The sequence below is a fragment of the Cupressus sempervirens genome, chromosome 7, assembly GCF_028749045.1.
Source record: "Cupressus sempervirens isolate cs-2001-9-10 chromosome 7, ASM2874904v1, whole genome shotgun sequence".
Taxonomy (NCBI): domain Eukaryota; kingdom Viridiplantae; phylum Streptophyta; class Pinopsida; order Cupressales; family Cupressaceae; genus Cupressus; species Cupressus sempervirens.
The window spans coordinates 308,344,321-308,358,453 of record NC_143124.1 but is presented as its reverse complement, the minus strand read 5'-3'; the positions used below and the strand labels follow the sequence as shown (position 1 = coordinate 308,358,453).

General features: G+C 34.4%; 1 pseudogene; it reads right to left on the bottom strand.

The window, feature by feature from the left end:
* Positions 1 to 12,902, bottom strand: part of LOC149546644 (ammonium transporter 2 member 5 pseudogene) — a 56,956-nt pseudogene extending 44,054 nt beyond the window's left edge.
* Between the last annotated feature and the right edge of the window lie 1,231 nt (positions 12,903 to 14,133).

Here is a 14,133-nt window from a genome sequence, read left to right as displayed (position 1 = left end):
GGTTACAATCAATCTGCAATTACTGACACCAGTTAAAACTTATAAATTGCGTTTGGAATCACGCTTGAAAATTGACCAAACGGATTCTTCATAAGCTAAAACTTGGAACATAACAAGTCTTTGACATCTACAATACAACGCAAAAGGAATTTTCTCATTTGGGTGAGCTGGTCAAAAGTTATTGCACGTCAAACAGGGCTTTCCAGAATTAGGTGCAAAGTGCAAAAGCATGGAAACAGTAACTGACCAACTTTGAGGGATTCAAAACCTATTCAAATAGACCCAAAATGGTTCAAAATTTGAAACATAGGTTCTCAGGTATGGATATTAGACACTCCCAAAGTGGTGAATCAAAAAACTTTTTTGGGTGCGAGATATTCATTGGCAAACACAGCCTCCTGTCGCTGTTTGACACTTGGTTGAAAATGCAAATTTGGAACTAGCTCAAAACAAGACTTTGCCAAATAAATTAGAATGACAATTGATCTTCATAGAATGCATAAATAGGCTGAATGGAGGGTGTTATAAACATTAAACACCTCAGGGGCCTCATAGGTACAGTCGGGTACACATGCAATTATGGGCATTCATAAGGCTCGATTTTACTCAAAATTTTAGATGGTCGCTCAAAATGAGAATGCAATTTTGAGCACCAACAGTGGCTTTGTCTAGGGATGCATGTACCTTGCGGTCATGGAAAGATTTTAGATCTCTGGGAGAAGTAGACCACACACTTGACAACAAAAACCTCTTGAACAGCTTTATTGAAAATAGGGAAACTACTCTACTATGTACACACGATGACCCGGGCCACCAGAAAGTTTCAGAACTCCTTACCTCTATCATAAACCTGATTCTCAATTACATCTCCTTGAGGTAAATAGAAATTCTCATTATCATTTGTTTCACCAATTAGATCATCATACTGAAACAAATAACTTGGCAAAACAAAACAACTTCCTTCATTCTCATAGCGCATATAAAATTCAAAGACCATTTCATCTTCATGCTCACTATGAGAAAAAGCATCAGGATGCTCATGACTACACAAACTGAACTGAGAATCAAAATCCAATGATGATTCATGCATGCTGATCAGAAACACAAAAACTTCAAAATCTACATCATTCACCAAGTCGCAAAGACCAAAAACCCTCAACTCACCTTGTGTCTCCGGCTGCAAAGAGTGTTTGGAATCTGATTGTTGTCTACTTGCAGTCGTATCATTCACTAAATTAGATTCATCCTTCACTGAAACCTCTTCACACTCAAAACATTGATTAGTCACCATACATGAAAATTCATTCTAAAAGTGTTGATCTAAACTATGCTGATCACTATCATTTTCTTCATCAAATTGAATGTCGGAATACACCTTGAACTCATATTTACAAGACTTATCAGTACATGAAGAAAATCTATAATCTGATTGACAACCTTTACTATTTTCCACTTCATCATATGAAACATCAAAACAATGTTTAGCAAGATCAACATGAAAAGAATCTGAAACAACATTAAACTTTCCTTCATCAACTTTCTCTACATCCAACAAATCGTCATGTGCAAAAACATTTGAGGTTCTGTTATATACACCTCCAAAGTCTAACAAAGATTGTTCAGATTCTACCTCTTTTTTCTCATCAAACTTTGGGGAATTTGAAAGTATTATGAGAGGACATATGAAGATCCTTAGAGATACTTACATGCTTTTCAAACTCACGAGCCAGCAAAACAGAGATTTCATCAGAACTCAAGAAGACTGCCTCACAAATCTTCTCATGGCTGTGATTGTCATCTGGACAACATGAAGAACTTACAAAGGGAGGATCATTAGTGTAATAATCTGGAAAATCAAAATTATTACAACATTCTTTCATATCATGGCAATCACTAGATCTAATATTGTTACAAATTTCTTCAACTTCATATGTACTGTAACAAAATTTATCTTCTCTTTCATATCCATATTTTTCATGCTGATTGCTATTACCTAACTCATTAACATTTGAATCCACCTCTTCACATTCGGAAGATAGATTATCTTACTCTACGGACTCATTGTATTCATTACTACCTTGACTTTCAGCACACTCATTATCATCAGAAGACATAACATGAAATCTATAATCATCACTTTCCATCTCCTCAATAAATTTTTTAGTTTGCAAAATTATTTGTACCTTATAGGTGCTGGCCAATTGACTGAATTGGGTAGTAGAACATCAAGGAAAACATTTGGCAGGGAAGATTCCTTAGGTCTACAATGAAAAGGCATCTTACTGATTACTGACTTAAGCCTTAAATAACATTGTTTGACACTTAAACCTTTAGTATTTCCTACCTCAATTCTTATAAGATTGACAATCCTTTTGTAGACCATTGTATTCAACATAGTAATGTTATTACTCATAGTTTCTAAAATCTCTGAATTTGGTAAACTAATCTCAGATCTGAGATCTGACTACATCTTACAACAAAATTTCTACCTCTTCTTACTAGTGCAAAAAATCACAGAATAGAGGCACTGATTCTAACATTTGACTTTCATGAAAAGAAAACATGAAAACCAAAATACCTCAAGTGCTGATGGAAAACTTCGATCTGCTGATCTGGCATAGGTGCAAGACTGAAAATCCTTTACACCACTGGTCAAAAATTTGTAGAGTCGCCACCTCTTTGCAAGAGGAATGAAATAACCACTTCTGTGATCTATTTTTACATTTCAATTTCTTTATAACAACAGATTTCAAACAGCACTTCAAAACTTATCAAGAATTTAGAATTCCTTTCCAAGAAACTACCAACAGTTTTAGATCTGCCCATGCGACTGAAAGTCCTTCAAGATTTTGCAAAGAAATCAACTAGAAACAACTGGTACAGAGATTTGAGAGTCGCCACTCACACTTTGTGAGAAATAAAACACAGTTAGTCACTTGACAAATCTGAACGAGACTTTCAATGTAGGAAAAACTTGCAGATCATTATTATCTTGGAAAGAAAATATACTTTATAAATGAATTCTTGACTTTGAAACTTTCTCAACAGTATTTGCAAAAACTAAACTGATTGAAGATAGACCTATGACAGTCATAGAACACAAATTTCATCCATTTTCAACATACTGCTGATAATGAATAAAGCTTAACTGGGGAACATGAAACTTTAGCAAGGAAAAGGAACACATCTTTCTATTGATATGCTATACCCACTGTGTTTCACATCAGAGGCTCTTGTTCTTTCAACAAAATGGATTGCCATCTTATCTCCCTAGTAGAGTCGCCATTTTGTTGGTGTTTGAAAACGTTACCCGTTTCCAATTATCCCCATGAGAATATGACACATCTAGGGGTAGCTAACTCCCATTATCAACACATCCATTCAGACACCAGGCCAGCTATAAGGCTATACTCCTTCTGCACTTCAGGCTCTACAAAACCTAGGCAAGTGAACCTATAGATTCCTTATATGGTACCAGTTATCAAAGCATATGCTAAATCTAATACAAAGCAGATAGAAACCCTTATTTCTCCTAATAACTTATGAAATAACATATATCTACAGTAGCTAGATGCAAAACAATAAAATTCATGAGCTGAGTGAGGGCATTCTGTTTATAGCTCTTCAACATTAAAGGGAAATTCATTTGATTAAAGATGTTGATTCAACAAAACCTCAAAATTGCAATAGTATAACCAGTGATCCTATAACTGATCAGTGCCTAATCCATTGGGCAATTCCATTAATTCAAAACATACATCTGTGACATCAGGATGTATCTCATATACCCAGACATCAGATCTATCCAACCACCTTGTGATTCAGACATCAGTGTTCATTTAGGTCTCATTCTCACAAAATATCCTTCTCAAATAACTAGTAACCTTGTTTAAACATATCGAGCATTTACTTGGCCCTTTGGTCCAACAACAAAATACATCAAACATACAACTTGAAAGGGATGCAAATGGGTCTCAAATCTTTGTTCCAAAACCACATAAGACTTACAGATTGCTGAGACAGGAGACAAGAACCAAAACAAAACTAGTGAAATTGTTGCTCATATGTATTCATTTCCTTGAAACTATACATTCAGATGCATAAAATTAAAACATGAAACAACCTAATATCTCAGAACTATCTATATTATCGCTACAATGTTGTTCACATGAGAGTTCTGCTGAAGAAAATATGTGGTATTGCAGTATGGCAACATATCAAAACTGGATCCAAAATCTGGTATCTCAGTAGTGACTGGTTTTTCTCCAAAGACTGGAACCCCCTGGTTTCTCAGTCACAAAAACTGGAACCTCTCAAATGGAAGCAAGAAAGAAAGATATAGAAGAGAAAGAATTCTCAGATTTGATCTGAAGATGACAAGTGTCCACTTGAAATTCAATCTTCTGGCAACTGAAAAACCTCTTTCTTCTTTCCTCCCATCTTGATCTGATTCTGTTCTCATCATTTCTTGTAATAAACTTGAAAATATCTCTACCTAATGATGAAATTCTTTGAATCACCAAAATATCTGATTTGCCTCAATGAAATACTGATGAAATTGAGATTCAATCTGATTAGAAAATGGTTAAAATTGCCTCAAATCTCATTTTCACTTCCTTTTAACCATATTTAGGTCATTTCCATGCTAGAAAACAACTTTGAATATTGACACTTGAATTCGGTTGCAATCTGGGAACCTGAAAGAAAACCTCTTGTAGCTTGAACCGGCTACTACCTGTGCAAAAATTGACTCCAAAATCAGAAAGTTTGTCTTCTCCCAATTTCGGCGATATATAACATCGCCTATTTTTCTTATTAGAAAGCTACTGAAAATCATTTTAAAAATGGCCCCTCTAGTATACAAAACATGGTCTTCACATTTGATTTTTTAAATTTATTTCCAAAATTAAAAAATCTAATGTCCAAACTTTATAATATGCATCCTTTTGAAATAAAACTCAATCACGTGCATTTTTTAAGAAAATATATTTAAAAAATTATTTTTTCAAACATCATATATTTTCCCTCTCTTTCCAATTTGAGGTCAAGCTTCAGTTGACCAACTTTTTGCCACGTGGCAGCTTTTGATTGGCCGACCACTATTCTCAAATACCACGTCAGCATCGCAGGGACCAGGTGCCACGTGTCGAGAATGCACTTCCCCACATTACTTAAATCCCTACAACTCCATATTGCAGGGATGCGCAGACCGTCGGATCTTGCCACGTGGTTAAATCCTGTGCCTCCGTCTGAACTGCTCATTTTGGCCATTGCATCACCTGTGGGACCCACCATGCCATGTGGTGCCCAAGCGCGTCCCTGCATTTTTAAATGTCCATGCAACTCAGTTTTGTGGGCATGCGCTATTCATCGATCTAAGCCATGTGTCGAAATCTAGAGCAAACTAAATTTTGGCACCATGTCAGCTTCGATGCTCTTTCATTTAAAATATTGTGAGGGCTTCAAATTCGATGTCTTCTATATGACCACGGGCCCTACTCTCTGACCAGACGCTTCTCAAATGCCTCCGCCTTTAATTCACAATGTGTTTGAAGTGAACTTGTATTTAAACTTATTTAAAATACCCCACAAGGGCAATATGGGACTAAATCCTTTTGTTTTAGCCATGGTTTTTTTATGCAAAGGTGGCCCTTCAGTATTCAGTTCATGCCACATATATCTCTAGTGGGGAAGTGTGTTGAGTAGACTGAATTTGTCAAAACATAAATGCTTCAAAACAATGCGTGAACTATTCCAGGGGTGACAACACAAGGTGTCCTTCCCTTTTCTGCGTGAGGCATCCTTTTTCAATGTTGCAGATGCATTTGCCTCTAGAAACACTAACTGGTTTCATTTGACGTTAGGCTTTAGCAGGCTCTCCTGCCCTTTAATGTGTTTGCCTTTTGTTTCACATTTTATGCCTGCTCCCCATCTGCCTTCTTGGCATGGTTCTCACTGCGTTTCATGCTACTTTTTCAGCATTGGCAGTTATAAGTTTTCTCTCCTAGTTGCTATGAATTACCTCTTACACACATGGGAATTGCTTCTAATGTAGAGGCTCCTCTTGCACGTTGCTCTGATCACTGCCCTTTGTTTGGGCGTGGCTGCTTGTTTAATTGGCTTCTTTGCCTATTAAGACTGCAACCTCTTTCTTTACCTTGTCTCCATGCGTTGATTGCTCAATGTGTGAGCTACTCTCTTTATTGGCGTGGACTTTCATGTTAACTCATGCAGGCTTCTACTTTCAACTATCACCTCCTTTGCATGGGCTTCCTAAACGCCTTTGGCATATCAGCCTTTGAAAGGCTTCCTTAGGATTGCGTGGACTTCCATGTCAAACATTGATTGTTTTAAACTTGCAGCTTCTCTTCCTTCTGCCCACTGTGGACGCCTCTTGGTGGCTTCAACTCTTGGCTCTACCATTTCCTTTATGGCTGCGAGTTGTCTCTTGTTTTTAATCCTTTGAAGAAGATTTCAATGTGGGATCTTCCAAGTTTTATGCAAACGTTCCCATGGCTCCATGCTATTTACTGGTTTGTTGCTTGCAACAGCTTCGTGGCATCTGGATATGATTTAATCATACATACTACGTGCAATAAGTTTCCTTTGGATATGTTATGAAGCTCAACCTTCTTGACGTGGGCTCTCTCAAAAGGTGGGAACCCAATTTTTGAATGCCCTAGATGCTAGTAAACACATATTAGGTATTAACCATCGTTCTTTCAAACAAGATGATAAACATATAAAGTGCATTCTGGTGGTTAACACTATTACTTTCTCCCCCGAGACATCCTTAAATTCCCTTGAGCTTTATCAACCTTGATGGATTCAGCCGGGCCCAAATTGGGTCCAGCTAAAAAATTTTCGTTTCCGAACAACTGATTCATGGAATTGATCCACTGAGAACTTCAAACATGTCAGGAACTAGCTTCAATCACAAATTGATCATAGAATCATCACTAAAAACTTAATGCAATTATTTCCACCCCACTGTGAAATCACTATCAGGAGGCCTGTTGCCTGCCTTTAAAAACTGATTCAAACATCTGACAGAGACCCAAAACTCTAGCTATATCATTTCTCTAACATGTTCAGTAGGTTTGCAAGATCTCGTTGCATGAAGACATTGGGGTCAAAAGATATCGACCTTTGAAGTTGCCTCCTTAAAATTACCTATAGAGAAACACGTTAGAAAGCAATAAACTGGGTTTGGAATTGACCTTGAAAACAAGGCAAATTAGCACATTGGAAAATTAAAACCGGGAAACTCATTCTTTGTCATGAGTACATTACAGATCTATGATTTAGGCTCATGACGAATAACAGGGCACGAATGGCGTTCAGTCAAAGTTTGCCACTCAAAAATTTGTAAACTAGACATGCTGACAGAAAACATTTTTTGTGAATGGAATTGACCTGGAAAAGTGTGCAAATGGATTCGTCATAACTTGCAAACTGGCACACTTAAAGTAGTTTTAGTATAGAACATAGGGAAACTAACCATTCGATTACACCTATCACAGATCAGGAGATATGACATCCAGAACAGGGGTTACAATCAATCTGCAATTACTGACACCAGTTAAAACTTATAAATTGCATTTGGAATCACGCTTGAAAACTGACCAAACGGATTCGTCATAAGCTAAAACTTGGAACATAACAAGTCTCTGACATCTACAATACAACACAAAAGGAATTTTCTCATTTGGGTCAACTGGTCAAAAGTTATTGCATGTCAAACAAGGCTTCCCAGAATTAGGTGCAAAGTGCAAAAGCATGGAAACAGTAACTGACCAACTTTGAGGGATTCAAAACCTATTCAAATGGACTTGAAACGACTCAAAATCTGAAACATAGGTTCTCAGGTATGGATATTAGACACTCCCAAAGTGGTGAATCACAAAAATTTTCTGGGTGTGAGATATTTATTGGTAAACACAGTCTCCTGTTGCTGTTTGACACAGGTGAAAATGCAAATTCGGAACTAGCTCAAAACAAGACTTTGCCAAATAACTCAGAATGACAATTGATCTTCATGGAACACATAAATAGGCTGAATGGAGGGTGTTAGAAACATTAAACACCTCAAGGGCCTCATAGGTATAGTTGGGTACACATGGAATTATGGGCATTCATAAGGCTTGATTTGACTCAAAATTTTAGATGGTCGCTCAAAATAAGAACGCAATTTTGAGCACCAACAGAGGGTAGCTAGCCCTAGTTCTGGTGTTTACTTTTGTTGTTTTTATGCTTGTAACTATGAACTTGTTCCCCTATGGCGTCCTATTTTTTATGCTTATGATAATTAAAGGGACTAATAGCAACAATTTGTTTTGGTGTTGCTAGTCTATTTTACATTCTTTTCTACATATTAGTTTAAGGATTGATAGTACTATTAATTATGCTATGGTTATATCTTGTTTTTTGAAGTTTAAAGTTGGCATAGGGTAGATGACTAGGAGGTAACCTCTGGTAGATTCTTCAGCTTTTTTGTACTTTGGGATCAACCCCCCATCATTTTGGCTACTATCTAATAATTCAAAAAGTTTAGAGAAAAACTTATAGATATAATCACACATATTGATCAACCTATAGAATTTTACCATTCTAGTACCTTCATTTTTAGGAATCAAAATAATGAACGGTAAGTGCAAGAAGTTGGGTCTCACTTTTGAGTAAAAAGTGGAAGTGTTTTTCCTAATTTTGAAATTTCTTGTCAATTGATGTCAAAATTTGAGGCATTTAGAGATTGAATATTTAAAAACTTGAGAAATATAAATTGAAGTGTTCATAATCTACCTTTTGAATATGCAATTTATTTGTGTGCCCATATTATAGATTTTTTTGGTATGAATTTTTAAAAACTACTTTTTCAAAATGCTTGTTTCATGGCCATACCACACTTGTGTACAAACACAATAATTTGACACAAATAAATAATTTTTTGTAAATCCTTTTAAAGGAAGTTATCGAAGACACCAAATTGATGGTAACATATTTCCTTAATTTATTATTGAATAGTTTGATTATTAATAATTTTTAATTGGTTATAAAAGTAAACTTTAAAACCTCTCATGTACAAACACCATAATTTTATCAAAAATTTACTTTTCTCATTTTGTTAAACTTCAAAAGAATTTTATGTAGATTGATAAGATTTAAATGAATTTAAGAAAAAAAAGGTATTAAAGTTTTAGTGAACCTCATTATTTTACATTTAGGTACCACCTTTGATTAAAAAAAATGCAAAAATAGTAAATAAAATCATAACACTACCAAATTTATATTTTTGAAATCAGGACAGTGAGAACTTTAATGATTTTTTTTTCATACATTTTTTAGATTGGGAAGACCCTTTGGAAATTATGGCAAGGCATGAATTTGTTAGTTCAATGCATTAGCTAAATCTTGAGAGATCAAGGCATAGGCTTGGCCTTACCAAACCTATCCCAAAAAAAAATCTGAGGTAGGAGTGAAAAAATATTGCCCCATATTGTGAGAAATAGGCAGCTATTATTTGAAATTAAAAAAATGGGTGCCAATTATGAGAAAGTGAAATCAGCATTTAAAACATATTTAAAATCCCAAAAAAGACAAAAAAAAATGATTTAAAAAAAAATAGGACCTAATTTTGAAAAATGGGTACCTATTTTAAAAAAATTTCAAATTTTTTATTTTAAAACAAATGGTAACCCATTTTTTGAAAATAAAAATGGCCATCTAATTTTTTTAAAAATGGGTTCTTATTTTTTGAATTTTGGATTGAGCACTAGAGCCTAAAATGGGTGCCTATTTTTTAAAAGTGGGTGCTTATTTTTTAAATAGTGTGATCTCAATCTACAACTTTTGTGCAATGAGACCCAACTTCTTCCTTCTACCCTAAAGGTAGAATTGAGTTTCTTGAGAAATTTCCTAGATCCAAAAAATTCTTTAACTGCAACACATACCTTTGGCCCTATAACATCCCAATAGTGTTGAAAAATAACATCAAGAACCCATGAGGTCTCTAGGATTTCTCACCTTCAAAAGAGAACATATATTTTTGAATTTCATCCATAGAGGGAATAACAACTAGCATCCGATTAGTCTCCTCACCCACTAGAGAGGGGATAGAATCCAAAAGATGGCTTTTTTCAAAAGATAGGAGAAAAAGTCCTTAAAAGCTTTAGAGAGGTTCTCATTAGAGTGAAATTCCCCAGAATGAGTAGAAGTATCTATAATTATTTTAGTATCTCTAAGTTTAGAAGTTATTAGATGAAAAAAAATCAATGTTATGGTCACCAACTTTTATCTAGAAAGCTCCAGTAAAGTTCTTTGGTCACAATATCTTGATACTTCACCAACAATTTCTTTTTATTACACACAGAATCCTGAATATCCCCAACCTCTTGAATTTCTTTTGAACTTCTAAGAGTATAATCTATAAAAGAATGAAATTTATTTTTATTGATTAACTTTATACTATTAGGGTTACTTGAATCAATTCAGATTATTAGGATCTCAACTAGTGGGTTGCAAGGAAGATAAAATAAATAAAATATAGAAATTCTTAATTTGGGATAAATTGAACATGACACATTTTCATTATTTCTCTACTTTCTTCTATGCCTCTATAGATGGGTTAGACTATTTATTTATCAAACCATAATTTGACCCATTTTGCAAAAGGGTGCCTAGAGATCTAAATAAAAAATTCTATCAAAATAATTTTATTCCAAAACATCATTTAGCTATCATACCATGTAAAGGAAAGGAAAAGGGAAATAAGAAGCCAAAAATAAAATGTAGTGAGATTTCAAGCATATATCCAATAACATTCACTAAGGAGAGACCCATGTCTAACTATTTCCAAGGAAAGGGCATAGTTAATGACATTGCTACAAAATGGATATTCACAAGTTTAAAAAATACTCAAGGAATCTTTTATTTCTACTCCTTGTTCAGCTTATTTTTCTTCTACTAGTTTTAAGAAGACTACATCAAGTTACCACTCATCAAAATAGATATATTGGTTGTATTATTGAATTAGGTATTTCTAAACATTTTTCTTGTCAAGTACAGATTTTTCTAGGATCTCATAGAGCACCACACCATGATATACTCTTCCCTTCAAACAATAAGTTTGCTCATCTTTTTTGTATATGCATAGTGTCTAATGTTGTTTTTTGTTCCTTAGATTCATCATAATATATTATTAGGTTATTATATTACATAGAGAAGTAATATAAACTGGAGTTCAATTTTGATTCAATGTTAATTTTTGGGTGCAAAAAGTGTAGTATGACAGTGTATATGGCTAATCATATGTCTAAGATGTATAGCTTTGATAATTATATTCATCAGTATCCTTATCTAGTGTGGCAAGTAATTAAATTCATCTTAATGAATATATGGATCTTGTTATGATTACTCAATTACCTACTTCACTAAAATTAACAATTGAGATGGATTTTAGGACTTTTATAAATATCATATCAACACAATTGTATATCTAGATTGATAAGAATATGCATATCTTCAAAAAAAGACTTCTTATAAATATAAATGTACATCATGACCTTGTTTTTAGATGGGTAGTTGGACAAAATGAAGATTAATTATTATTATTTGTTACTCTCTAGTAGACTCAAACTCCCAATAAGAAAATAAGATTTTGACTTATATGATAATATATTTAATTTACAATAGTTCTAGAGAATATATATATATAAACAAAATATTGAGCATGACAACAATTTAATATTTTTTATATTTAATGAAAATTGGAACATACTTTTTAACTGCAGCTTATGTATAACAAATATAGATTTCACAAAATAGGAAGACATTTTATACTTCAATAATGTAGTTAAAATCAAAGACCCCTCTCAAACTCATAATAGATGGAAACAATCTCGCACACCAATCATGAGAAAATGAGTAAGAATACTATTCAGTGGAATTAAAATTCAGACTCTAAATCTATCCAAGGCCCTTTTTAATTTCAGAAATACGTGAAAATAAACTTGTACACCAATCATAAGCAAATAAGCAAATGCATGATTCAATTGCATCTTCAAATCGATCATGTCAACACAATTGAATAGCTCCACTGACATTATTTATTGACTTCTAAAGGTAAAGACTTCTTTTAAAATTAAATGTATTTCATCTCATATTTAAGTTAAATAAATTAAACTGAACGCCAAATATATTCCTTGTAATTATTTGAAATTGTGAAGAGAGAATGAAAAACGAAGCTTTTGTAATGATATAGTAAGAAAAAAAGAAGCCATTGCTAGTGGGTAGGATATGATTTTGCAACATACCCAATAAGCAGCAGTGAAGCCAGCCACTCCGGAGGACAGGTGGATGACATACCCTCCTGCAAAGTCTATTATTCCAGCGGCAAACAAAAAACCGCCTCCCCAAATACTGAAGCACCCAATAGTATAAGAGAAAGTAAGCCACAGAGGAACAAACAGCATCCAGGCATGAAAATTCATTCTTCCCAGCAGAGATCCAGCCAGCAAAATGGGAGTGATAGCTGCAAACACAAACTGGAAGTACACCATAGTTGCCACTGGAAATGGTGTTGAAAATGGCCCTTGTTGAAGAAGATCATCTACACCCAACACAAAACCTGCCCTACCCCAAAAGGGCAGGAGCTTTTCTCCAAAGGACATTTTATATGCCCATGTTACCCAACAAATAAGTACTGCTGCAAATCCATAGAATGCCATGAAGGCTGAGTTTACTGCCCATTTCTTCTTCACAAAACTACCATAGAAAACTATCATGCCCACACATTGTAATCCCACAAGTGTTGAAGCAGTCAATTGCCATGCATTGTGGCCAGGATTCAGCCATTCTGGATCCGCACTATCAATTTGGTAAGCAACAGGCAGATTAGATGCCATCGTTGCTCTCTAGGTCTTTCACAACCGCATAGAAAGACTAATGTTATATCATTTGCAATGCCAATTAGATGCTTCAAGAATTTCATTTGATTGGTATGTACTAGATCCAAAGACAACACTTTAGGAATATAATAACAAAAGATTCTCTTTGTCATATTTATTGCCTGCACAAGCTGAACTCCAGAGATATGCCTCCATTTTTAGTAGCTTGTTCTTTTTCTTTCTAGCGCTTGTGTCTTATTACTAAGCAACACATTCTAAACAATTGTCATTTAAATATTATTAATTAACATTTATTTCAGTAACCTTAGAAAATTGGCCGGCATTTATACTTATTCATTTTACATATATTGTGGATGCTTTCGACATTGGGATTTCTGGAGAAGTTCATGGGCAACCAGTCCTGGCACCATCTTACTGTTTGCTTTTACTCATAATTTCTACGTGGATCTTGCAGTCGAATATAGGCCAAAACAATGTTCACAAGTTTGCTGACCTAATCTGATGCAGTTTAGGTTGCATATACTTCATTGTCCGTATCAGATATGTTTTAATATGATGCTTCTGTTACTCCCTAAAATATTTATAGATTGTTTCCTGAGGAAAGGGTCACCGTCACCTAAATGCCTCCACTTGTAACCAAAACTGTCTTAAGTAGATGTATTCTTCTGTTGCGATTGTTCCTCTGACGTTTACTATCGCTGCCACATGTACTCTTTTGATTTGATCATATAATTTATATACGAAATAAGAAAGTTTTGTAATTGAATTGTAAGGTTGCGGTTTCAACTTTAATCTGAATAGGCGATATTTCCCACTTTTTAATGCAAAAGTAGTTTTAATATTTCATTTAGTATACTAAGGATCTGATTTATTCTCTTGGAATTGAACGAATGTTGAAACGACTAAATATTTTGTCTATTCCGATTTTTTCTATAAACTTATGTAATATATTTTCAACAAAATGGCCGGTCAAATTAGAGGTTTAAGGTGACAAAACCAATGAAGAACCTATAATACAAGGTTGTTATGCGACAAAAATTAAATAGTAGGCGGGATGAGTCATACTTGGATAGCTTTTCCCAAAGGTCAATGATTTTTTTGGTCAATCATAGTAAATACTCAATTGATAATCACACCTTCCTTTTTTCCTTCTTCAATAGAAGACTGTGCTTCTTGACCAATAGAAATGAGCAAAATTAAATCAAGAATTTTTTTACTAGCTTACCAA